Genomic DNA, 27,156 nt, shown 5'->3' with positions numbered 1-27,156 from the left:
GAAATGTTTCTGGTTTGGTTTCACACAGTTTGATAACTTTGTCTTGAATAGATCTTTGTCTTGGCTTATTTTGTCGGAAGCAGTTGTTTTTCAACAAGCACCTCTAATTCTGTTTCCTTTCAGTTATTGTCTCCTGAAATATCAACACATCAGTTAAAAATAATGTGTTTACACCTTTGGAAAGGCAACAGTGGATCAGGCAACTCATTGTACTCCTTATTTACTATCGGTAATCCCCATCCCGCACCCACAAAAGGCAATCAGGTCTTTGCCATTGAGTGAAATAAAAGCAGGATGAGACCATATGGTTCTTGTTAAACGAGCCTCATCTTCCTATTGTTAATGCTTATCTCCAAAATAAAGTATTTCTGCACAAAACATATTCCCATAGCATGTTCTCTTTCCAATGACCAGCTGGTTGCCAGTTTGTTATTTGCACTGCAGTAGACCACTTTCATCTATTTCTATTCCAGTCCAAGAACACCATTTGTACATTGTCCAACTTGGAAATGTTAATCTGACACCATTGGTCACGGGCCTTTTAACTTCACGTGGCAAACATCCAGCTAGCTGCCAGTTGAGTATTTACACTGGAATCTTTCTGAGCCCAGAAATAAACTATTTGTTCACCATAAACATCAGCAACACGCCAATAATTTCTGCAACACACATGCAGGAAGGTACAGCCCACCGCACTTTGCTGTGGGCTTCTCCATAACCTCCTAAGTAGCTCCTTGGGGAGATGCTGCTTGTCTTGAGCCAAGATAAACGCATCTATTTACCTCTCTGTGCGTGTACATAACTTTTATTTACATTTGCGGGAGTTACACATGCGAATGGAAAGGCAAGAAGAGGGACCCAAATGAGGACAGTTGGGGAGGGGTCTGACAGCTTCTCCCGAGACCCAGGACTGCCTGTAAAGGGCAAAACACCAGGCAAACCCTAAATCAAAAAAATACCCAGTTGCTCTGGCATCGTCCACGGTTCCCCAGGCAGGACCACAAGCACAGGGGTCAGGATTCCCGCCGGGAAAGAGGCAACGCTGGATGTACTTGAATGCAGCTTTTCAGAAAGCAGAGTGGCATGAGTCCTACGGGATTTTGCTTAGGAGATCGCTATTACTTCCAGCAATACAATTTATGCTTCCTGAAAGAATATTATACTTCAGGCTCTTTTCAATGAAATAAAAGACCGAAGGGGGGAAAAAAAAAGGTTATGCTTGGTTCTGCGATTTAACTTAAGGAATGTTATGCAGTGGCAAGGGTGTGTTTCATGTACTTTGTTCGACACTGTTAAAATAAAACATTTCCTTTTTACATATTCCTGCGGTGACCTGCGGATGGGAGAGGCCAAGGAAAGACTTCAGTGAGTTCAAAATGTAAACTTAAGAAATGGAAACCCCTCTTTTAAAGAGAAAAGAATAACAATGATGCCCTGTTCTTCCCTCCGCTTTTCCTATGTAGTCAGATAACAGTACCCATCGCCTGTTGCATTACCTTGGTTGTTCCAAGTGAAAAAGCCCCAACATACCAGGTTAGAGGAGAATTGGCCTGACAGAAGTACTGTAGCAAAAGTTCAGAGGACCATTCGGGATTTATGGCTGATCTTACTGTTTAGGGACTTCTCAGCACCTACCTGTGCATTTAGTTCAGCATCCCCATCCCCCTGCACTTTACAACCACCAGGAAAATGCCAGTCAAAAGGCAAACGCTGGCCAGCCTGAAGAGCAGGACCCTGCAAATGCACGTTGTGTGAGCTAAGAGGAGGTGTGCAGCCCACGTCAGGCTGAAAACCAGGACTCCATGGGTGCCCCAACCAAACTGGGATGCTGTCCCAGCACAAACTGCAGGGAATGGCAGCCATAGCTCCCCCCACCCCTAGGGACAGCGACTCTTGAGCAAAGCCCAGCAATGTACTTTGCAGGCTGAAACCCTCTGCCCTGGTGTGCACTGGAAGAACGCAGCACCTGCACCGCCAGCGAGCAAGCACCTGAGTTCTGGTGGCCCCCACTGACCTGCCTAAGCTATGAATGCCCAAAGAGCGGCTGCACACATTCCCTCCAAACCTCCCAGGCTCTACTCCAGAACCCACCATGGAACGGGGACTATTTCCAGTGCTAGGGACGTGACTTACAATGGGATTTGGGATCTTAAAGGCTCAGATGCTTAAAAATTTCCCCTTTGCTTGTAGAAGGCAGGTAAAAAAAATGCATTTCCTACCCACCTACAGCGACCGACAGAATGATGACAGGAGACACTCACTGCTGCCAGATACTCCAGTACCTTGGGCAAAAAGCAGCTGTCGTGGGAAGCCAGGGACTTCTCTTCCCAGTGCGGCAGCTCACTTGCTCCTGCAGTCAATGGGATTTCCATACAAGTATACCAATTTTAATTCTGACCTTTGCTAACTTCCCACTGCTTGATTTTTTTTGCACCCTCTGTGTTCCTTCAATTTAGGAGAATGAAATATATACAAACATGTAACCACCTACTGCGCACCAAAATTTTGATAAACATACATTTTTCTTACCTCACCTAAGGCTCCTCTTGCAATCAAATGAAGGCGAACAAAATATTTTGACGTCTCAGAATACATTCTCTTTTCCAGGAGGGCAAATAAATAGACCTGACATAAAATAATGTCATAACAATCAGCAACTACAACTCGATTCTCACTGCTGTAACTTGAAACTCGTAAGAGAAGGTTAAAGGAACCCACGTCTGAATGCCCGGCCACTAAAAAGCCATCCACTCCATTTCTGCTGGGCTTTTCTGTATGGCTACATCCTACCTGGGGCAACCTCTAAGCTAGGTAAAAGAGCAAAATATGGCCCCCAAATGCTCCAGAAAATGTGACAATTGGCAACTGGCCTCATTGGCCACAGCCAGGCAACAGGGAAGGGGAGCAGGCAGAATCGCAGACTGAGGAAGGGCACCTGGGCTCCAAGGGAAGAAGAAGATCAAACCCCTTTCAGATGCAATCCGCTTACCAGGGGAAATCCCAGAGTCCGCGAAAGGGTAACGGGCCTGAGAAGTGCAATGAGGGGACTGGGGAAGAACCCCAGGCTGCCAGAGAAAAAAGTTGAGTGGTTGAAGAAAGACTCGGAGAACTTAAAAAGAGAGGCCTGGGGCTAATCTTCCTGCTGGTTTATTTTTTCCCCCTGTTTGTTTATTTGCTACAAGTCAGATTTCGGAGCAATTAGTAAAATATCATGCAAATATTCCCTGTGTGACTGCACATGAATAACTTTAATTTTGCTAAACATTTGTCTCGTTGTTCTGAAATACATCTGCTGTTTGCATTAAGATAATCTGCTAAAATATTGGGAAGTAAATTACAGTTTTTATAAGATATTTATGAAACAACTTCTTATTTGTATATTAAATATCTCTGACTATCACGGCCTGGGTTTTTGGCTGATGTCTGCCTTCCCCAGGAGCATCCGTGCCCTGTTTCAATTACAGACTGGGCTGAGTACCATCTTGTGGAAAAGCTCCAACTGGCTGGGAATGGCTCAGTGTACACTCGTAACAGGCTGAGGGAATAGTACCAGAGCTGCCAGCAGCCTATGACAGAAAAAACCCCCGACAAAAACCCAACCCCAAAACAAAGCACAAGCTTGCACATGTGCACACATGGCATAGCATTTGCAGAAGTTCTGGCAGGACGCTGCAGGAGCATGTGTCGCCCTGCTCAATGCCCTTAGGGAGAGACAGTGACAAGGCTTGGAGGTTCCTCCCGGTCCCTGCTTGGTGACCGCACACCATACCGGCAAGTAAACAAAAAGCCTTCTTGCCTGTTTCATCCTCTCAGCGTTGTCCCATTCTCTTTGCATGCAGAGAAGCCCTCAGGGGTTGCGGAGAGATGCGTTGGTTAGTATTGCCACAGCCCAGATGAACTTGTCTGTAGCCCTGTTTCCAAGTTTCCAAAGGAGACGTGGAAGAGCAGGTCATTTGTCATCTTCCAGCGCTGATGTCTGGGGCAGGACCAGTAACGATAACGCTAAGGGCTGCACCCCACGGGAGGGAGATGGGATGGCTGAGGAAGGTGACGGATGCAAAACAAACAGCTCTGTGTGCTGGAGGAGCTGGAGGATGTTGCTGGACAACGGGGACATATCTGCACTAACTTCTAGCATGGGTAGATACAGCTGTGGGAGCTCAGGGTGGGCAATGCAACCCTCTTGAGATGCAGGTCAGTCCTAGATCACTGCCACAGTTTGCTCTAGGCAGGATCTGCATTGCTGGCAGCACCCAAAGCACTTCAGTTAAAGTTAGCTCACGTGTAGCTGCATGAGCTCCAGCCACCTGAGCATGGACACATCTGCAATATTAAACGTTAGGCCTACAGCCCTCTTAAAACCCAGCCTGGAGTGCTCAGGAGCTGCCACGGCCCCACAGCCAACGTGTAGCTAGGCTGCAAGGGGTCTGTGAAGCCACCCAGGAGTTTATTGACTCTCCGACCTTCTCTGATGACCTGGGCCCTGTGCCCTTGTGTGGAGAGGCTCCAGCTGCAGGCTTCTTGTGCGGACACACGGCGTACCTGGCTTGGAGGGTTTGGGGGTGCAGTTCAGCGATGCTGGCAGCAGAGCTTGGGTGTGCAAATGGCAGATCAGGTACTGCTGAGCCACCTCGCCTGGATTAGCACCGGCAGGATTAGCATCATCTTGCTTTACATCCCCGCAAGGCGGCTCCATCCCTAGTGCCCAGGTTAGAATCGAATGTCCACTTTAAAAGTGAATGGGGTGAAATGAGAAGAAGAGGGAAGAAGAGGAAGCCCGAGATGCTGGGGTTTGCATTCAGATGATCTAAATTCTGGATGAAACAATCTGTGAAAAGAGGTGAGGAGACTGAAACCCTTTACCACCACTTACCACCTTAAACCAGAAATCCCTCTCTGGTTTGGTATTAACGTTACCTACATGGCGTCCAGCTTAAAATGTTACGAGAAGGGTGGTACATGATGGCTCACGCTCCTCTTGCTTGTGCCCCACAAGTGCCCGTGCCACGGCTGGGCTGGCCACACGTCCATGCCCAGGGACCCTCAAAATGAGGCAGCAGGGTTGGGAAGCAACTAGGGGAGGGGGTATTTCAGCCTGGACCAGTTCCCCGATGCTAACAACAAAATAATAACAGCCTGGGGCTGCGTGGCCGGGTTCGGGCTGCCTCGCTGAGCCCTGCGCGCCGTGCTGAGTCCTGCCTGCTGTCCCAGCTTCGCCGAGCCAAGGACTCTGGCGGGGACCACACCGGCAATTGTGCAAGCCTGCTCGGCCGCAGATTTCCTCTGGCACCAGCAGCACAATAGCAGGCCTGTTGGTAAACAGGAATTGTTTCCCTGCCACAATAAGGCTCGGGATGAAATCATTCCCCGATACCAGGCAGCCTCGACGTGCCTCCTCCGCTCCCCACCCCGGTTTAGATGGTAGCGCCTTCCTGCTCCCTGGGGGCCTCGAGTCCCTCATAAAACACAACATAATAAAACAAAGTAATAATGGAATCCATATAAGGCTTGATGTCTTCATTGCTCCTTCGAAAAAGTGCCAAGGGAGCTTCGCCTGAATACGGGCAGCAGGTTCCCAGCGTCGGCAAGGGTTTTTTTAGGAGGAGGAAAGGACATTTTTCAAGCTCCGGATGCCAGTATCCATCTTGCCCATCCGCAGCTGTACACCTCCAGTGGCAAGAAACAGGTAGTTACGGGAGATGGATCCCCGGGTCTGGCAGATATACACAGGGTTAAGCTCACCTTAGCACCTAGGGGCTGTGGGGAAGGGGATGGCTGCTGACAGCCCCACCGGGAGGGCTTCAGCCAGGGCTGGCCCACGCGCAGCTCCCCGCTTCCTGGTGGCATCGGGGACCATCAGGCTCTCGCAGAACATTTTGTGGTCGGGGTAATTGCATTGTGTTGTCTTAAAACTGCCGAGGCGTGGCCCTAAATAAAACCAGACCCCCGGCCCCACTCCAAGCCCAGCAGCCCCCAGCTCCCCGCGCACGCGGTCTGAGGCACGGCCCCGGCCGGCCTCCCTGCCCTGCTTTCCTTTCAGTCACAGGGTCATTAACAAATTTGTAATTGCATGGGGGGAGGGAAAGATAAACACATGATTTGGGACAAATATATGCATGTCATGAATATATATGTATATACACACGCACTCTTTCTCTCTCTCATATCTCTTATTTTTTGCTCACTGGTGTCCTAGGACCCAAATGCAACACTTCAGTTATTTGTGCTGGGAGTGCCAAAGGAACCTACCATTTATTTATACAGTTAAATCAGCTGCAGATGTGTGTGTGCTTTTTCCTTCATTCTTTCTTTCCTTCAGTGTTGGCATTTCTGACATCTCCCGTTTTGGGTTTTTCCCCCCCCCCTCTCTCATTCAATGAGGGCATCTGAAAAGCATTGGGACACTGCCCGCTGCTCCGTCCCTGGTCCTGTCCGCAGGGGCAGGCATCCCACATCACTCTCACAGGGCTGCACTCTCCTCCTGCCCCAAAGCAAGGGCTTGACAAATTAAGCCCTCAAATACCAGGAATCGAGGGGAAAAGGAAAGTTTCCTGCACCGCAGGAGCCCAGGAGAGCTGCCCTGGTGAAGGAAGAATCGCAGCGGAGATGCCGCAGCTCACCGCACCCGTGGGCATGCACCAGAGGAGCCAGGGACAGAGCATCGCACTGTTCCCTGAGACGCCCAGATAACTTTGGTCCCTAATTAACAAGCTTCCCCTCTCCATTTTCTTTTTTAAAGACATTTTAAGTGACCTCTTCTTTTTGTTTTTTGGGGCAGAGAGAGCATGGAGCATCTGCCTGAGCTGGGCTTTGGCAAAAGCTGGTGCCTTGGAGGGCTCACCCCCGCTGTCGCTGCAACTTGCTTGCTGTCGCTGCAACTTGCTTGTATCAGCCTTGTTTGGTGGTTTGGATTTATCCCTGCGAAAACCAAGCTCAGTGTTAGGTAGGTGACACAGTGAAGCCAGAGATGCCCATCCAGTTTTCAGAAGTACTGGTTTTCATTCATCTCATTTTTCATTTTTCTCATTATTTCCCCCCCCCTCCCACCCCCATTGTCCTGCTTCTTTTCTTGAAGCAAATTCTCCAGAGCAAGGTACCAGCTGCTCCAGGCAGCACACTAACAATCACCAGCAGAAATCAGGACAAACATGTTCTACCCCTTTTGGCAGGAGAAGGCAATCTCTTTCTGCTTTACCTGGAAGACAGTCATCAAGGCTTAGCAGCCCCGGGAAGCAACTTAACACTAACTACAGCCAGAAAACACACTTCAGGGTTTTTTTGGCAGGAGACTGATTCAGAAGACTTAGAACCTAAGAAGGTTTCTTAGGATCTATCTGAATGCTTAAATGATGTGATAGAAGCATTTAGGAGATAGGAGTATTAGCAAATGATGATTCAATGATTCATTTTTAAACTTTCAGATGTACCTAAAGCTGATGTTCACATGCTGAAAGCCCCCTCGCTGTCAGAGAGCTGGAGGGTGAGCGATGCCATGGGTGTGGGGTGCTGGCTGCATCCCCGGGGCTGCTCCCGACAACCCCATCCACCCCACCGAGGCAGCCTGGCCACTTTTTAAAGCCAAAGATCATTACTCCAAGGGCTTTTCCAAGCACTACTTGCAGAAATCCTCTGGTCACGACATCACTGAGGCAGTCTCTTTGAATTCACCATACATGTATGTATGGATAACGTGGTTGCTCTGATTTGCTTTGTAGCAATTATCCACTACAAACGATATCTAATCTGGCTCATTCTATATTACCTGCAAAGATACAATACCTATAAAGCAGTTTCATATATACATGTGTATACATGCAGAACCTCAGAATGTACTTAAATATGTATATTTATTATATTTTGTTATGTACCTACATTATATAGATTTTTCTTTTTTATGTTTTTTATGTTTATCTCATAAAAATGGTCAGAAGCCTAAGCATATATGCATATGTATGCATGCATACAGAGGTATAACATGTATATTCAACAATATGCAGTGTGCCTATAAATATGTACACATGTACACATACAGGCATATATATACACACAGATTTACACACACGCATACACATGTATATGTATGTATGTATGTGTATCTATCTATATGCATGGGCACATGCTGGGTTTATAAAGACGACTGACTACCAGAACACTTTTCCACGGCACGCCGAGTCCCACGATACAGACTATAAGGCTTCCCAACAGCTCCCAGGCTGGACCTGTAAGCAAGTCCACTTAGGCACAACAGCATTCCCCCTCCTACACATTATGAGCTGCTTTCATTAAAATTCAACACTTATTTTAAGAAGCTTTTCTTGCAGACACTACTCACAAGCCCGGTTTCCCTCCTGCTTTCAAGAAAGCAACACTCTACCTGGGGCAAGGGCAGCGTAACCAGACTGGGTTTGGTTATTGGTACCCAGCACTGATGGCTGGCTTTATTGCATTGAGCTGGCATCCCCAGAAGACCTGAAATGTTTTTAAAATTATCTCTAAAACGACTTTTTATGCCTTATTCTCTAGCAGGCACATTGCAGACAGCACGCAGGCTCCCCCAGTTCCACCCGGCCGGCTAAACTCTGTATTTTTTGTGAGTTTTCCATGTCTAAACCAGCTTGTCTGCTAGCTGCTGAGGGCCTTGCTCTGCAGCGCTTTGGCACCTTCCCGGCGCGGGCTGTGCTCCGGCTGCCTGCCTCACTGCTGGGGAAAGTGCCGGCAGCTGGTGGGGAAAGGGGCCCGGGCTGCGGCGCTGCAAGGCACTGCAGTGCCATTTTGAATTAAAATATTTATTCCTGACATTTTGCGAGAGGGGAAGGTAAAAAAAAAAAAAAAAAAGCAAAAGCTGGCTGTAATTCAAAGTCTCTGCAAAGTCACTGGGAATCTTCCAAAAGCCTTCAGTGAGAGCAGGACTAACTCCCCCCATATATACATAAAATTTGTTGTCTTTTGCATATCAAAGTGGTGAAGCCTCTGCTCTCTTCAGCTATTGCTTTAAAATGTGCTATACAGAGAGCCTTATCTCTCCAGAAAAAACGAAAAGGCTTTGACAAGGAAGACCAGCTCAGATGCTGAGACAAACTTGGCCACGTTCCTGCAGTGAAAGCAACGCCAATAAAGATGTGGGCTGGTCTCTAGATGCTGTCGATAATGCAATTTGGACGGTTGTTCAAAAACTCTCGCTACGTCCCTGTTGTTGTTTACAGTAATAAACCCTTCATCATCCCCTCCTCTCCACCCTCGCGCCCCCTCCTACGCGTGCAAGGACGCCATATCACTGCCAGGGTGCGAGGGGCTGAGATGGCTCCGTATTTCTCCCAGCCACAGTAGCAGATACTAAAGAATCTACAAAAGCAAGAAAAATGAAGTTGGCGAAAGGAAAATCTTCCCAGCCCATGTTGCTTGTTGAACTGAGCAGCTGCACTCAACTCCCAGTTCCACCTTCACCTCTACAGACAAGGCTCTGTAGACCAGCTACAACTCTACCTTACGAGGAAATTTCTGTGAATTTTTCTGCAGCCCTCCTCCTTTCTAGCGAGCTGCTCACTGGTGCCTGTGTACCCTCTTAGTACATTAATTCTGCTGGAAATCTGGTCAATAATTAGGCTGATGAGATAACCTATTAAAAGGACCTAAGTGCAGCCAGGTCACCCACTCCACCACGAACTTCTGACCAGATGAAGTGATAAAAGTCAATGACCCCCAGCCCCCAAATCCTCTTTTCATGGCAATCTGAGCATATGTTGCTCCAAATAGAAGCAAGGAACCCGTGTCAGAAAAAGGCACATTTATGAAGTGGGGGTTTAGGACAGGATTGAAGCGAAGTGTCAGTGCTGGAGGGGGGGTGGGGCTGCTGATCTTGCTGGTCTGGCCGTGTTGGGCTGCATGGTGGTGATCAACAGAGTGGTGAGACAGGAGCAGCAGATGCTTCCCCCCAAAAGTCACTCATCTATTCATATATACATGGACACACACGCACATATAAAACCCCACTGTGAATCCACAAAACCCCAAGGATGCCCACGGGCTGATCTTCATTAGCATTTGCACAGACCCCCCCCACTTCCTTCTCTTGTTTCTGGACACTGAAAAACAATAGCGTTTTTTTGCAGCTTCTTGAAATATTTTCAGCATGTGTTGGGCCAGCTTTGCTGGCCCAGCTTTCCCGTGCACCTTGGGAATTATGGAAATGCCGAAGACTGATGGAGCTGCAGGGGAGAGCGGTGGCACGGTTATGCCCAGGCCAGCAAACAGAAGAGCGTTTCCAGCGTACGCTGAAAATTCAGATTCTGTCCAAGTCTTTGGAGAGCAGATGTCAATTATGAATCACATGATTACTCTGCCATATTTTTCCTGGTTATGCTCATTGACTTAGATAAGGTATCATTTTTCACCTACAAAATATGTTGCATATACAATAAATAATATGCACAGTACCATAATAAATATTCAGTATATATGGTGTGTGCATTATAGTGGTCCTGGTAGAGTTATAGCAGAACAGTCAAGGCTGAATTGGCATTTTCATTATGAAGGCTGATAATTCAAGATCAGTAGCAAAAGACAATGAAATACCATCTGCTCGCACGCAAACAGCTTTTACAGAGGGGGTTTAAGGTCTTGATGCAAGCAGTTCTGCATAGAGGGCAAAACCGAGAGAGCTCCTGAGACACTGTCTCTCACTGTCAAAACACTCCACCCCATTTTGTTCCTACTTAGACAGCAGTTGATGCTTTTCCTAAATCTCCAGCTTCTGGAGCCAGAAGATATTGTGAGCATCAGTGTCCTCACAGGAGATATAAAGGAGTATTTTCTAAACTTTCTCCCACAATAGAAGAGCTTCCAAATGCAAACTCTGCAACTCAATGACCAACCTACAGATGGGGTTAAATAGTTTTCTCTGCCACACTTGGAATTCTCCACACTGAGGATGAGAAAGGGGCGCTCAGCTCTCGCTGAAGGACAGAAGGGTTTGGGCTGGGGCCAGCGCCGACCCCTCCCAGTGGTACCAAGTTCACTAACTGGCATTAGGTCTGCATCTACTCCCTTACAGTAGCCCCTGGGGCTAGTTCAGGTCTGGCACGTTATATATTTCCAAAAATCTGGCCTTTTTGTACAGAAAATTCTTGTTTCTCTAACTACTGCTGCCTCTTCGGTGCCATTTCTGCCATAGCTTGACCAGAACTCAACGAAATACTCCCCACCCAACGAACTACTCCTCACTCAGCCATACGGCTGGTTTACACAAAGCCCTCAGGTTTACACAAAGCCCTCACAGCCTTTTTGGTAGCCTCAGGCTGACCCTCACATCCCTGCTCCCCACCTGATGGCCGCGGCACCAGGCGGAGGTTTGCACAGCCACGGCCCCATCTCAGTGGGAAGTTTCTGGAGCACTGTCAGGTCGGAGGGGCTCGGAAGGGGGCTGGCTGGACCCAGGTGAGCGCCCGTGCTGGGGGCTGGGAGGAGGCTGTGCTTTCCACCAGAGGGTGTGAAAGAACTAGTGGGAGGTCTGGTGGTAGGTGGCAACCTCTTCTTTCAGCACAGCTGCTTGCAGAGGGCATGTCTGTTTACACCTTGAACTAATCACAGTGACAACCAGCAGCGAAAACCTGGATGCGGGGAAATCCATGGGAATTTTGCCCAGACTTTTCCCTTGAGCTGTTACACTTGTGGTTTGAACACTGAACTGGCGTTTCTTCCAGTACGTGGTACCTTTCCCTCCAACAACAAAATTCATGCCCGTTTTTTAGCTCACACCCAGCAGGCACCTAAGCATCTTCCCGGTCCCAGTGCAAGAACCAGACAGCGGCGCTGCAGGGTGTAACCACAGGTACACCAAGGACCCACCTCTGACTGCGAAACTCCTGGCTGCCCATCCTGGCACATCCAACAGGTGAGTCTGCCCCAGTTTTGCAATCCCCTCCTTCGCTGGCTGGCTCCATATTGATGATAAGTATTATTCGCACATCATCGCAGCCTCAGTTCGGCAGCTCTTCGAGCCTGTTTCCAAAAGAAGCTGTCACAGACAATAAACACCAAAGTAACCCCACTTCCAATTTAATTGTTTTCTCAAAATATCACTAGCAATTAGACTATATTAGCAACAGATTGTTTGCAGTAGCTCATTCTCTAAGTCAAAACTGGTTTCTTTCTCTTTTACAATCACACAAAACATCTGAAACTAGAAAGTACCTAGTTTTTTGGTTTTTTTTTTCAGAGTCAGAATCAAGTAAACAACCAACATTACATCTACAAAACCCAAAGTGTCCAGAAAATGCAGGAGAAAAATATGGAATGGCTAGAATTTTTTTTCTGTTTACAAATTTATTGTGAATTTTTTAAGAAAATACAGTGACAGCATTGCCTGCAGTACAGTGGGGAATGACAGTCAACAAATAAAACTAAAGGACTGTGCAATAAATAAATACGAGGCTAATATAACATGTTTGTAGAGGGCTGATCAGTCTTAAATCCTCTGCCTAAGGCTGACTTTTACAATAAACAAACCACGCCTTGATGCTTTTCTCTATCTACGCTGGGTGAGCCCATTTATTTACGGTTGGGCTCACCTTCTTCCCCACACACGCACTTTTTGCCCATCTCAGATCTCTCCCCCCTTTTTTAAAAAAAAACCAACCCCACAATCAAAACGCAAGCAGAGTGTAACGCTGCCCAGAGGTAAGGTACACCTACTCTCTTGCTGACGTGGCACCTGGGCTTTACCAAGACGTGCTGGTCGGTAGAGCCAAAGCCCGTGCAACCCTGCGCCGAGGGCAGCCAGCTGCCTCGTTATTCCCTACGCACGCTCTTCGCCCAAGGGAGCTATGCCACGCGTGCCAAAATGTGTCCCATGGTGCCCTTGGGGATTTTTTCCCTGAGGCCAGCTTAGCCAAGTGACGGCACATCTTTTTATTACCTTTGGTGGAAAACACGAGCCCTTTCTTTTAAGCAGCGCTGCACGGTCGAAGGGTCTTGGAGGGCTCCAGACAAGCATCTGCAGAACTGTCTCTGGCTCAGCGCCTGTGATCACGGGCTAGGTAATTTGTTTGATTAGAGCATCCGTCTGAGACAAAGAAAGTGTAGTGGAGTGAGTCAGGCTCTGGTCTCATTTACAGGTCTGGAGATGCAGGGAGAAGCTATTACAAGTGACCTGTGACCTGGCCCACCCTCAGGTGAAACGGCTTTGCCCAGTCGCCTCCTGTTAGCCTCAGCCAAATGATAGGCTTCGGGAAGCCCAGGACGCAGCGACGGGTCAGCAGACAGACAATATCAGACCCACGGGCCCAGCCCCGAGCTATGCAGATGCAAAAGCAGATGATTTTTTTTATTTTATTTTATTTTATTTTATTTTAAATAAAATGGTTTTCAAACTTATTATGGTGATAGTGTTACTTACAACAAATCTGTCTGCAGTTTCGGGGCTGCAGAGATAAAAGCCCTCGGGAAAAATGTCAGTGGCTTGAGTTTATTTATATGTAAGGTAACCATGAAAAATGTCGGCGTACCACTAATTGTAGGGCATATTTATTCTGCACAAGTTGTTTTCCACATTAGCACAGTTGTTAAAATGCAGTTTTGCCTCAGGAATATTATAACTTTATCTTCCGTAATTATAAATGTGGATGTTGCTGGGGTACTATATACATTGAAGAGGAAACGTAAGAAATGGGCACTGCAAGGAGGAAAACAAACATAATTAAAAATGTAATGTAGTAATTATATGAAACATACTTGGGAAGCGGAGACCCACGGATAAGCTAGCAAAGCAGCTACGGTGCGTTAGATGCTGGTTTTAGATTTGTATGCCTTCTCACTTCACATTTCTCCCACGGTTTTCTGCTCAAACCAGCTAACAAGGACCAGTTGGCAAGGCAAGCATTTATGTGCAGCAGCACATCACTCTGCGCTGGGCAGAATACACTACATTGTAGTGTAAGAGCAATTTTACTATGAGCAACTAAAGCCAGAAGCCTGGGATGCACAGCATATTGTAGTTACCATATCGCAAATGTTTAGGGAACAACAGTATAAGAGCATCTTCTGATAGGATAGGGAACATTTTAATTAAATATCCAGTATCACGCAAAATACCTAATGTCACTGATGAAATCATAACTCTGCATGCATGAAGCAGAGGGCAGTAAGGGTCGTTGACCTGCTGTGCGTTACAGGTAACACACAAGGTGCACAGACACCTATTTCCTTGAGAAACACCTGGTAGATCAAATGCAGAATTTTCTTTGTGGTGCTGAGAGCCAAAATTCAGATGCAATTTGCTCATCTGGAGTAAATGCCTGGCTGGCTTGCCCAGGAGCCAAGGTTTTCTGACGAGGGCTATACCTGAGAGCGGGGCTGCAGTGACGTAAGCGTGCACATCCCATCGCTTCCACCTCTCCCTTGGGGGCAGCTGCACCCCAGGCACACTGCCTGCACGACACACGAACAGCACATGCACACACAGACGTACCTACATTGGGACCAAGAATCTGTTTCTTTCCCGGGGAGGGGCCGTTTAATGGCGCATGAAAGCACGTAAAGCACATGGTAGCATTTCAAGGCTTTTGGGTTTTGTTTTAGTGATTCCTGACTTTTATACCAAACTGTGGATCATGCCATCCTGAGTGTAAAAGCCAGGTAGCACCCGATTTCCACTACTATCTGGGCAGGGCCAAGCAGAAGCAGATTTATTACACCCCTACTATTCACCTATGTGGATTAGCAAAAGCTCTGTAACGTGGGCATTATTAGAAACTGTTCAGGTATAAACAAGCCTGACAAGTTCGGTATGGTCTGCAGGTTTGTCAACCAAAATCCTGGAGCATTTGCTTCTGGCTCCCCCTTGAACACCCTGTCCCATCTCTCATCTACCACAGCCTTCTTTTTATTCTTTTTTTTCCCCTCCGAGGGTACTTACTGCCCTCTAAAGGCTCCTCATACTCCAGTGTCCTTTCTCTCTCCACTGCGTCTCCCTCCCCGCCCCCCGCCCCCCCCCCCCCCCCCCTCCCGTGCTCATCCCTTTTTACCCCTCTGGGTTTTGGCAATCTCCTGGTCTGCTGAGCAGTGCAACGAAACACTCCAACCTCTCCCACTTTTTCCCTCAGTGATGTCTGCGGCCACCCAGAAAGCTGGGCAGCGAGGTACCTGAGCGTTCATCAGCAAAACAACAAGAGGGTCTCCATGGAAAGACTTGGACTTCCACCCCCCCGATCGGCCTACATTATTTTTTTCTGAAATGAGATGCTCCAGCTCATATTTGTGCTCCTTCCCATTTCTTCCAAACACATTTATCAGCCTGCAGAGCTCCAGTCCTGCTGCTGCTGCTCCCAGACCTAACAACATGGAGTCCCCACCGCTGATGACAACCAGCAACAGGCATACCTCTCCAGCTGCTTCACATCGCAGACCTCCCCAAAGCGCAGCCCCCCCCGCCCTCAGAGTCATCACCTCAAAGGGCTGGAGGGGATTTCCAGGGGTCACCAGTCCCTTCCCTGGCCCACGGCACCTGTGTCATTCCTGACAGATGCTTATCTGTGGGGTTTTAAGTCCTTCAGTGCTGGAGAGATGCCACCTCCCCAGGCAGTCTCGCAGTACATCACCGTCCTTATCACAAGGTTTTAACCTGAATCTTCCTTACTGCAATTTAGGCCCATTACTTCTTGCCCTATCTGCAAGAGGCGTGGAGAACCGATTATTCCTTTCCTTTTTTGCAGCAGTCCTTCACGTTTCTGAGGATTGTTTTGTTTGCTGAGACACTTCTCTGCACCAAAAGCACTGTCTGAGAAGAGGTTTATCTCCCCATCACTGAAACCAGCATACTGGCAGCTATAATGTCCACCAGCGGTGTTTCTATTGTAAATTCACTTTGCAAAATGAACGGAAAACTGAAATGAAACCTCACTGAAAAGCTCACATTATGGGAATTTATATTCCCTTTTTACTGTCCCTTAAAATACAAACAAGACTGTTTTTGACTTAGGTGTAATTGAAATGAAAATAAGAAGACATAGCTTTGCCAAGTGCCAGTGCTGAATACTCATCATTCAGGACCCCTGAAATTATCATCTGGGCTTAAAAATAATAACATTTCAGCGATGCATGTGAAGCTCTTCATAACTGCCATCTGGGCTAGGTTCTCCAAGAGCTTGAGCTGGGCTTCTACTCACCTCAGTCAACTATTCATGCACCAGAAAATTAGATGTCTTGTCCATCTGCTGTGGGCTAATGGCTACAGAAAAGCCGACACATCTATTTAAGGTGGCATAAATGACTCCCTGGAAATGTCTGTCTTTCTCCTAAGAGGGTGCCTAGGCATTAAAGGCTTTCAGAACAATAAATCATACTGGAGCAGCTTATATTTTCATAGACTTTCTCCCCAGCGAAGCAGCCTCCTCTCCGTCGGTATGCTTGCTCAGCTCAGACAAAAGCTGAGATTCTCACATCATCTCACATCTCCAAGGCCTTTAATAAAGGCGACAAACATCAAAACACCCACGATGAATTCACCAGCAGGTTAACAACTTCTACAGGAAGCTGTATGTCTGATTGCTTTAGAGTAATTCGGGCAAAAAAAAACCCCAAACCCGCCACGTTCACTGCAATGGTGCTGTAAGCACCTCACAGATGTCATCAACTCAGGGCAATGCTCCTGCTGAGGAGCAGCCTGACAGGTATTTTTCGGCTTCTGCAGGCACCTTCTGCTTGCTGCGGAGTTTTAGAAGCTGCAACTTTTCTAACCTGTAGCTGCCTACGTTTCAGAAGAGAACAGGCTGTACATCTGCTTGATTGATGCCCAACCTTTCGGGTGACTTCTGGGACCGAGCCTTTTTCCATGAAGCACTGAGTTAGTGTACGCCGCCTGCTCCCGAGTGCGGTGGGCAAGCTTGGCAGACATTTAAAGGTATCTCTTTCAGCGGGCTTTTGAGGCCAGATAATTTTGAGGCCACAGGTCTGACCCAAGGTCCTTGCCTTGGGACAAAGGTAAAAAGCTGCACGGAGAAAAAGTGGATATGGTTCCCACCTACCTCCATCGGGGGGAACCAAGGAAACAATGAACTAAGCTCAATAATTATGACGCTGACAGTGGCTGAGTATAGGAAACAGGGCACATCATACTCATACAGAAAAATCTTTCCCCTGGTATTCTATTTTGAAAAACAGCAACCTACTGCTTCTGAGGTTATAGTCAGGTGGCCGTACTTACTAATCACCAGTGAACATATCTGCATGACCTTGTCCGCTTGCTTTCTAAGCCAATTTGTATCATCTCTTCCAATGCGTACAACATTGCTGGCCCCTTATGGAGCTCCGTAAGTCCCATCCAAAGTGCCCTATTTTGACCAAGAGTGCATTCAATGACCTCTAAATCTCTCCTTGCTTTCACCAGCTCAAGTAGTAGGGTGCACTTGTCCTCTTAATGAAGTTAAAATGACAACAAGAGACTCTTACAGCAAAGTGACAGAACTCTGGCAGTTATTGTTAGTGAAAGCCTCTTAAAATATGTCCAGTCATTCCAAAGTGAAGCCACGTTCGAGCTTAGCAATCTGCTCCTGGGCTTTCCACAATGTTAGTATTAGTCAGATCAATCAGATTTTTTTGCCTCAACAGATTTCCTTGCTCCAAAACCAAGCTGGAAAGTCTTCTTGGGCAATGCTTTTTTTTTTTTTTTTTTTGGTTGTATTTCTTTATGCTGTGTTGTCAGGATGCAGGATGCCAAAGTGAACACGAAATGGTTCAAAAGGTACCGCTTGGATTCAAGATTTCCCTGTTTTATCAAGAAAAATCCACCGGGGGACCTGCTGAAGCGAGAGGCTAAGGGGGAACAACAGTTGTGCTGAGCTGGGAGTGTCCGAGCCAGGTCCACACAGCCCCTTGGCTATGGGGGTACTCGGGCAGGGCTGGTAGTTTGCTGCGTGAGGTAGGAATAAAATAACCAGCTTTGCTTTTCATGGCCGTACTGCACCCCTTGAAACCCACCCCAACAAGTGAAAAGCTTTGGATATATTGCCATCCAATAACTGCCTCCTGCTCGGTGAGGAGTGAAGCTTTTTCTTCCCTTTCTTCCCTCTCCTCCACAACAAATTCTCACTAGGATTTTTTTTTCCACTACAGGCAGCAAACATAATTATACAACAGATCAGAACAGCTTACATAATGCCCTTTATAGAAACCTGCCTTACCTCAGAGGCATATTAGCATTTCTTATGGGTTTAAGGGGTGAGGGATTAATTACAGATTTTCAAAATATGCCTAATTACATATTTACTGGCGGAATAAATAATTCACGTTTCATAACTCACCATGAAATGACTACTTTCTTTTGAAGATTAAAAATTCGAGGCTTGAGGAATGTTAAAGTTCAAACTCTGAATAAAGGCTCCTAATCCTTTATAGATTGGCGTTTTACTCACATGAAAAATACAGCAGAAAGTCGCTCTTTTACCTGAGTGACTTGTAGACCCCTTGAAATTTCTCACTTGGCAATCTATCAAACAAAACGAGCAAAACATTAAAAATGTGATTTGTTCATTTACTTTGGCATTTTGGTAGATCATGTAGGATTCAGGGGAAGCACCTAAATTACCGGAGAGCGTAGATTCCCCAAACCTTGGCTTTTGCCCTGGGCAGAGGCGGGAGCAGCAGCATCCCTCCGAGCAGCGTGGTGTGGGCAGCGGCTGGTACCCTCCTCCTGGGGCCGGCACGGGGGCTGCTGCTCTGCCGTGCGTGGCGGTGGCAACCGGGGACTCCTCACAGCCTTGCTAGCGAGCGTGCCTTTAAACGCTTCATGGCATTGGGTCATTTGGAAGCATAAATCAACTTGCCCCTTTCCTGACCTGCCCGAACATACAGCCAGTGGTTTCCTCTGTTCTATTTTATTTTAGCCAGAGTTAGCAAGGAGAATATCCCTTCGGCATTTAGGGAATATACAAATTATTACAGAAGAGCAAATAACTGCCTCCAGAAAGGAAATAACTGCTTCTGAGCATACTAAAAAAAAAAAAAAAAAAGCTGCCTTCAACAACAATAACTGCCATGTTTAGCAACTACAGATACCACAGGAAGGAAAGAAGGAAGGGCAGACCCCACGTGCCAGTACAACTGGTCTTGGTTTGGGTATTGGTAGATTTACAAAGGAGGAGTAGGTTGGACAATCCAGCCCAGTACTGCTTCTGTGCACATACACATGACAATCAAAATCTATCCATGCCAGTCCTGGTACGTTATGGAAAGTGGAAAGGGCAGAAGAATTGCTTAGATGAAAAAAACAGTAGGACACAGAGGGTAAGTGACCTGGCTAAGTCATCCCGTGGTCACCCTGGCACAGGGCAGCTACCTAAGGGATGCACAGGAAAGACTTCTCCTGGCCATCTCATTCTTTCCCCCACCTTAGTTCTCCAGCTTTGTGATAATCCTTAAAATAAAGCCAATACACCTTTAAAAAATAATATTCATAGTGTACAGCAATGGAGTCTACCCACACAACTATCAAGATGCCCAGAAAACAAGGAAATAGACGTTGACTTATCGCGTAGCCATACCTGTAATTAACTTGCAGACGTAAGTCCATGAGTTTTGGACAGGTATATGAAAATAGCATATGAAAATGCTAGTCAGCATTTTAGTTCTTCAGAAGAAGAGCTAGGTATGTAGAGGAACATAAACAAAAACAAACTGATGCTTGGCAAGACTCTGGCCCCAGTTTAGCTTTTTCATTTTGTGCCACCTTGTGTATGTGGCTTAACCTTTCTGTGCCACGCTTCCCTCAGAATGCTACCCAAGCTTATAAACAGCAATGATTAGGTCCAGTCTAGTTATTGATACAACTGAAGCAGGTGGAAAAGCAGAAACCCACTCTCGTAATCAATTTGGGAATAGAAATTTTATTTTCATTTTGGAGCAAAGGGTTTACTTTTTCATATGCTTTATACATTTTTCAGTATTCAAAACCTAAAGGTCTATGGAAAAAAAGTGTTATTTTCTTTTTCTTAGAATAATGCCTTACTTTCAGTCCTGCTTTCGATAATAATGTCCATAACAATGTATACTTTAAAACAGGAGGCAATATTCTGGGGAAAACACTGGTAAGATTGGTTCAACCTACAGAGATGACTCCGCTGTAAAATTCGGTCTATCAAAACACCCAGACAAAAATCTGTCAAACTTGCCCAGACAAAAACTCACATATTTGATCAACATGCAGCTGTTGCTTTTATTAATAATTGCATATCAGCAATATTTAAGTGTAAATACATAATTTAACTTCTAAAATTATTTAAAGCCAGTAAAACACTCCACAGTGATGGCATCAGCAAACGGGAGAGCGCAGGCAGTGGTAGCAGGTGGCAGATGAGGGGCAGGTGAGCATCCTTAGCCGTAACTACAAGCGGTGAACACCACAGGACAGATTTCTAAATGTACTGCAAGCCATTTAAAAAGTCTTCTCCCTCTCTCGCCCACACGATATTAATTACCTGTGCCAGCTTGTGCTAATTCATTTTCCTTACACCTCAGTAAAGGAAGATGGTATTCTAAACAAGCGGCATCAAGATAGAGAGTAAAGAAGCTACGGATACTCCAAAACTGCATTTTGGGGGCAGGGGGAGGAGAGGGGGGAGAAAGAGTAACACCTGTAAGTTACGCTTCCAACTCAGTGTCATTCACTGAGTCATGTAAACAAACATCCAGCCGGTTTGGTCCCCAACCCCAGCCTCCGTGCGGCAGCTCTAATTACCCATCTATAAGCAATGCCGACAAGTCATCGCTCAGCACCGCACTACGCCTCACGGCCGCGTGCTTTGCATCCTACCTGGGTAAATATTAAAATGAATATCATCTACTATATTTTCAGGGTAAAGTTATCTGCAAAGCCCAGTGATTCATGAGCTCTCTGAATGTACATAAAGTGCTTTAGTGAAAGCATTTCCTAAGGGCCTGATCCAGTCATGCTTCTCAAACCCTCCGCAGCTGTCTAGACTGGAACAGAAAGGTCATTCAGCCACTGAAGGCCAATCCATCACTCCCCTTAAAAAAGAAAATACCTAAACTGCTCCAAAGGTTCAATTTGTGGATCTGGTGGGGAGATACTGAAAGAACAGCCAAGGTCCCCTTCCCCAGGGGGACCAACACAAAGCCCAGACCCTTCCTGGGGCTCGTCTCGAGGATCCCAGTGGGAAGCCAGAGGGTCCCAGGAAAATTCCTGCCTCGAAGCACATCTTTTGTAAGCCTCCTCTTTTTAACAGGCCAGTGCAACAGCGTAAGGAGCCGCCGCGCTCTTCCACACCGGGGCTTGGCTCTCTGCCTCCCCTCAGCACTGGGGGGGCTCATCTATGCAAAATCTGGAGTTTGCCTGTGTCCCACGATAGGAAAAGCCAATGCTCATCCCAAAAGACTCTCCCCCACCCGGTAACTCAAGGATGGATGATCCCCCCTTTCTCCAGGCCACGCATGGCCCCTTCGCTGCCCTGACCCTGCTGACCCGCCCGCCACAGCAAAGCCCCAGGGTGGTACTGGAGGTGGGTGCTGCTGCCTCCTCCATCGGCAGATGGAGACATCCAGGTCACCGCTGGGCTGCAGGGAGATGCTCCCCAGCTGGGCAAGCGTACATCCCTCTACCACCCCTTTAGCAATGGTACACCAAGCTGTGAAACACCCCTATACCTGGAGGATTCCCTGCGTGCTGCAGGCTCAGTGGGTGACTCCAGCTCCACTGAGCTTGGACAGCCGGGGCCGAAGGAGCCTCCACTGCGGCCAGCCGGGAAAGCCCTGCAGGACATTGCACAGCCAGTGAGAATGGGGCATTTCTCCACTTGGAGCACCGGCAGCTTGCCGAACTGCTACGGGTCAGCAGCAAACGCGGCTGGACATCATCGCCCCGGCGAGCGGGCGAGCTCCCTGAAGTGGGGGGAGCACAGAGAAGCCAGCGTGGGGATTGAGTGTGCGGCTTGAAAAATGTATCCCAGCTGCTCTCCTTAAGCTGCAAGCCACGGCCCAGTTGTTTGAAATCACAAACGTTTTTGAAGAGGCATTTCTGGGGTCCGATAGGACCTGCCTCCTCCAGACGTGGACGTTTCAGAAAAATAAGGGAGGGAAGGAGAAAAGGAAGGGCGACCTCCTCCTGGATCTCATCTTTTCCATCCAGATTTCAACCATTAGGACCATTACCAAATAAAATGTCAACTTTTTTTCCCTGTGTTCATTAACCTTTGATGCTTATTGTACAGCCAGTTTCAGTGCTCACGGGGGACACGGGAGGCTCAGATCACAGCATCCATTTCACTCAGGGCTTCGGCACAACTTGAACCACGGTCCAGAGAGGAGGGAGGGGAAGGGAGGGAAAAGGCTATTAGACCAATCCTGCCTCTTCAGCGGTTTACATATTTAATAAAGATTGAATTTAGAGAGACAGGGAACCCCCAACTTAGTAATAATTCCCTTCACAAGTTCTACTATAATTAAAAAATAGAGGCAAGGTCATGACGAGTGCTATTGAAAATAACAGACAGACCTGTAATTATAGCAGGGCCAGCTAAACCAGGGGTTAAAGGTCTCTTAATACTCTGTCAGCATTTCCACTATAACCCCTCAGTTTCAGGGGTTTACAGCTCACACATAAATATTTGCTGCAGGCCAAAAATGGCCCTTCGAGGGGTCAGCAAAAGGAGGTAAATTTTATTTACATATTTATAAAAAATGTTCCGGCTCCGCAGAAGCAGCGTGTCCCTCACCAGCACCACCAGCACAACTCGTGGGGACAAGGAGGGACTGCCAGCGGGTACGGGGTGGGCGGAGGAGCTGGAGATATGTTTTACCCACAGCAAGTGGCTCCGAATCCACAGAAACCCTGTACAGAGGCAACGGTCTGCAAATACCGTATGTATTATAAAGCTGAATCCTTAAATAATAAGGCCGTATTCCTAACATGAATTATACAGATAATCACTCCCACTGTTCAGCCAAGCATGCACATAAGTCTTTGGAAGATGAAAACCTAAGGCCTTGCTAGCATATTGGTTTAACTTAAATCAGTACTTTAATTGATTTATTTAAGCCAGTGCCAAACCCGGTGTGACTCCCTGATTTCTGCCGAAGAGTAGTTTATTTCAGTTTAGTTTTAAAAAGTATATCTTGACTCCCCCTGCCCCCCCCCCCCCCAAACATTCCTTCCTCCCCTTTTCCTATCTCTGTATTTACGTGACCCTGACTTGACATTAGTTCAGTGCTTAAGGATTAAAAGAGGTAAACCGGCTGTGACCTTTTCCAGGGCTCCTCTCCTTGAGGGACTGAACCGCTGCCAGTGGTACATGGCTGGAGCAACCACTGGCACCCCCGAAACACAACTGCCTACAGGTTGGGGAACTTAAGCTGCTGCTGCCAGCCCTGAAAATCCTATTTTCTTTTCTTTAAAAGTCTTCTACAAAGCTTCTGCTCCTCTGGAACAAAAAAAACCCCAAAGAGCACACCTCATGAACCCAAACCAACATCATCCAGAAAGCTCAGCCAACCACACCAGCAAACAGCGAGTCCGGAGTTATGGAAAAACCCACAACACAACCCCTTCTCTCACAGTGACATGGTAGATAAGCCAGCCTCCTGGCTCTGGGGAGGTTATCTCACCATTTTCCAACACCTGCCCTCGGCCATCAGAACGAAGCCAGCTCAACTTGTAGCAACAGCATCTCCATGACCGGCTGGCTCAGCCACCCTGCCCTTCTCGCGTGGCCGCACTTCGTGCCAGCTCTGCCGCCATGCCTAAATGATCTTGGATCTAATGAAATCCATTTACTAGAGCTTTTTGATGGTCCAGAAGTGAAGAGGGAAAAACTCAGCTAAAAGGATTAACCAGGCAAACCCTTCCACAAACTATTAGTTTCATCTGCACCTAAAAATGTCATGAAATAATACATTTCTTTCCCACACTAACTTCAGTGTGTTTTTCAATATGATCCTAGAGGGGCTTGTTTGTTGTTGGGGTTTTTTTAAGTGAAATTATAATGAGGATATATAACTTTTTTTTTTTTTTTTTTTTAGTTTCTAACAAAATATTTATTGTGCAAGACCCAGAAGATAAAAAGGATGCAACTGTTTTTCTTGGTTTGTTTTGAGGTTATTTACTTAGGACTAAGCACCTCATTTTTCTTGTGTACAAAAAGTAATTATGCAGTCAAAAGAATTATGGCCTGCATACTTCAAAACATATGAAAAATGTAAAACTTTATTGCATACATTAATTTCTAACAAAGGACGTCTCCAGCATCAGTGTAACTGGTATAAGGCAGATAACTGATGTATGGTATATTTGTTGATGTTCCTCCCAAATGGGTTTTATAAAGGCAAACAAACAAATAAACAATTTCTTTCGTTATGTCTCTCTCTCTCGTATAAATTTCATCAGCCTCATACTGTAGGCTTAGGGGAGGGGGTTGTCCGTGGATTTATTTTTTTTTTTATTAAGCTAAAATATTCTGCTCAAGCAATCTGTTCACCACACTTGCCTTTTATTACCTTTCCATCCCCTGCATTTCTCAAACCAGGCAACCCCAGCTCCTGCCCGCGCCACTGCCCGGGCTGAGCCCAGCTTCCCCGCCATGGCAGCTCCCCCGGGCCCCCACCTCAGGGCAGGCTGCCGAGCCAGGATTGCTCCCGACATCCTGGTCCAGCAGCTTTCTATGTGCCTTTGGAGTAGAGGTCTGCAGAGTACTGTTATTTTTCTCCCCCTTTCCCCTGGCTGAAGTTCTGTGAGCGGGGTAAGCTCATTCCTACTAAATCAGCTGGGCTGGAAGGCCAAGGCAGGAGTTGTAAAACCGAAGTTCACAGCATCCTTATCTTTAGCTGAGCCACTTTAACTTTCTAACTATACATCTGGGTACCATATCCAAGAGGAAAAGGATGGCCATTTAAAATGTCAAGAATAACTGCAATCAGTTCTTCTCAGCGCCTCTCTTGAAGAAACAAAACAAAATTGAAGAGTGAAGGACAGATTCAAATGAGTCCTACTGTTTTAAGCGAACGAAAAAGGTTTTTTATATTAAGATATTAAGACAATGACCTAATCAAACAGAGACCTAATTTCCTTCCAATGCATGTGTTTATATGTTTCTGCCGTTTTCAACCCAACAATTATATACATATATATGTAAATTCATTGTGGTCAGGCAAACCCTCTGCTCCACTGATAGATGTGACATAACACCAGAAGTCCAGTGGAAAAAGGATTCATGGCATCCGACAAATAATACGCACAAATAAACACTGGCAGTTTCTATTTCAGTCATGCAGTTACCACACTAATTCAGCCAAACACCAACTCCTGCAACCTGATTTAAGCACAGCCCATTTCAGTATTTCACAGTGCCTGGTCAGGATTTAAAGACTTTAGGGAGAAGCTTGGCAGCTTCTCTTGGAGAAGATGGCTCTGCTCGTGTCACGCTTCTGGTCTGCTCCTGGCATGTCTGGGCACCAAACGGGAGAGCTGCCGGGATGGCATCGCCAAGGCTTAAGGTCTAACATAATTCATGCCAATGCGGTTCCTTTGTGTCTCGGTCCTCGTTTATAGGGTCTGGGCTCAGCCAGGTGTATGGAAGTCTTCAAAAAGCATAGAAACCCCCAAATAAAGTTCTGGCTTTGACCTCTCTCAATTTGAGGGAAGTTTGAACTTGGTGTAACCTTGAGGCCCATCTTTAATTGAAGTGCAGTATTTTGGGAACGCAGGGAGAAGGGGAGGGGAAGACCTATTTCAGGTTATACCTAAGCCATGAGGATCAAGCAACCCCAACAGCTGGCAGCTCGAGCGCCAGCGAGCCCCCCAGCCCCTCAGCTTGCCGAGCCTACTTGCTACCTTGAAAATCAGAAGCTGCAAGTCTCCTTCTTTTGCACCTTCTTTGGTCCTCTCTCCCGCGACCCATGAAAAAAGCTTTCAGTGTTTCAGACATACTCATCACAGGTATCATGAGAAAAGCGGACCAGCGCCTGCTATCAATGGCCTGTTTGTTTTGGGGCTGAAATCTATCCACTGCCATTTCAGGCGTCCATCGGCTGAGCCACCATTTGACATGCCTGGCCCCAACAATCACAGGGGCTTGGCGGATGAAAAATGCTAGGATTTCATTTTATTGCGGGGATATCATTCATTCTTGGGAAGGTTCAAAAGTACATGCGTCAACTTATGTCATCAGGGTCAAACAAAGTGGCATGCAGAATCATAGCCAGATCGCATCAGTGGAGGGGTCTGAACGAAAAGCCAAAGAGTAAGGAGAAAGAAAAACGTTTTTTAGGATGCACCCTGGATCACTTCAGCAAGGGGAAAAGGGCAGGAGGTAAAGGATCCCCCCTGAGCACGTTGCCCTACCTGGCATGCACTGAAACGGAGTTGTGCTGATTTCACCGAGATTCCCACCACTTCTCGCCCAACGACACACCGATGGGTAAGAGCATCAAACAACAATGCCTCCCCAATCACCAAAACGTGCCTCCAGCGTACACCAGCGAGCCCCCACGTACACACAGACTTGCACCATAATAGCATTAGATGCCATTAACAGGCTTTAGCCTTGTTTCTTTTCAGTGGGAAAACTATTTGACATCCCTCAAGCCCAGGCTCAGCGCTGCTTGACCCTTTCCCTTCCCTGCCTACATTAAAAGAACAACTAAATCGCTGCACACAGAGCGAGCCAGCCCCTCCTCGCTCCAGGTGTCTGTATTTTACTTAGGGCCCCAAGCTTGATTCAGCTCATACAGTTTCTGACAAGCTTCAGCTGGCCCTCGTCACCGGACAGGCAGATCAATTAACAGAGGGATTTTTCTTCCCCTAGCTCTCTTCCTGGACCTTTAACCCCTTGTGTGTCCTAATGCTCTATGAAAGAAGGGCAGAAAGCAAGCGCCAGAAAAAAAGAATTGCTATTTAAAGCCTTTCTTTTTCCTCCAACCCCCCCGTGCTTTTGCTTTTTCTACCCATCTCAGAATCCCATTTTTCTGTCAAGATGCTTCTGATTGTTCAAAACTTCTTTTTTTCCATCAGGACTGAAAATTGTAAAATTCCCTTTCCCTCTGTCTCTTCTTTTTTATTTTTATTTTTCTTAAAAAAACCAAATTCTTTATATTTTGCTACCAAAAGGGATGAAGTTTAATGTTTTCTCTGGGGTGGAGAATTCTTTTCCACTTGTTCAC

At 46.8% G+C, this 27,156-nt stretch overlaps 1 long non-coding RNA gene across 1 annotated transcript in view; it reads right to left on the bottom strand.

The window, feature by feature from the left end:
• Positions 1–27,156, bottom strand: part of LOC114015833 (uncharacterized) — a 75,812-nt gene that overhangs the window by 11,841 nt on the left and 36,815 nt on the right. Inside the window, exons 8-9 of the long non-coding RNA XR_008732915.1 lie at positions 12,914–13,060; positions 11,845–12,013 (exon numbers count right to left, since the gene is read on the bottom strand). This is a non-coding gene — a long non-coding RNA (uncharacterized LOC114015833). The remainder of the gene's footprint in view (positions 1–11,844; positions 12,014–12,913; positions 13,061–27,156) is intronic.

Source organism: Falco cherrug, chromosome 6 (assembly GCF_023634085.1).
Source record: "Falco cherrug isolate bFalChe1 chromosome 6, bFalChe1.pri, whole genome shotgun sequence".
Lineage (NCBI taxonomy): Eukaryota > Metazoa > Chordata > Aves > Falconiformes > Falconidae > Falco > Falco cherrug.
This window is presented reverse-complemented; position numbering and strand designations above follow the sequence as displayed.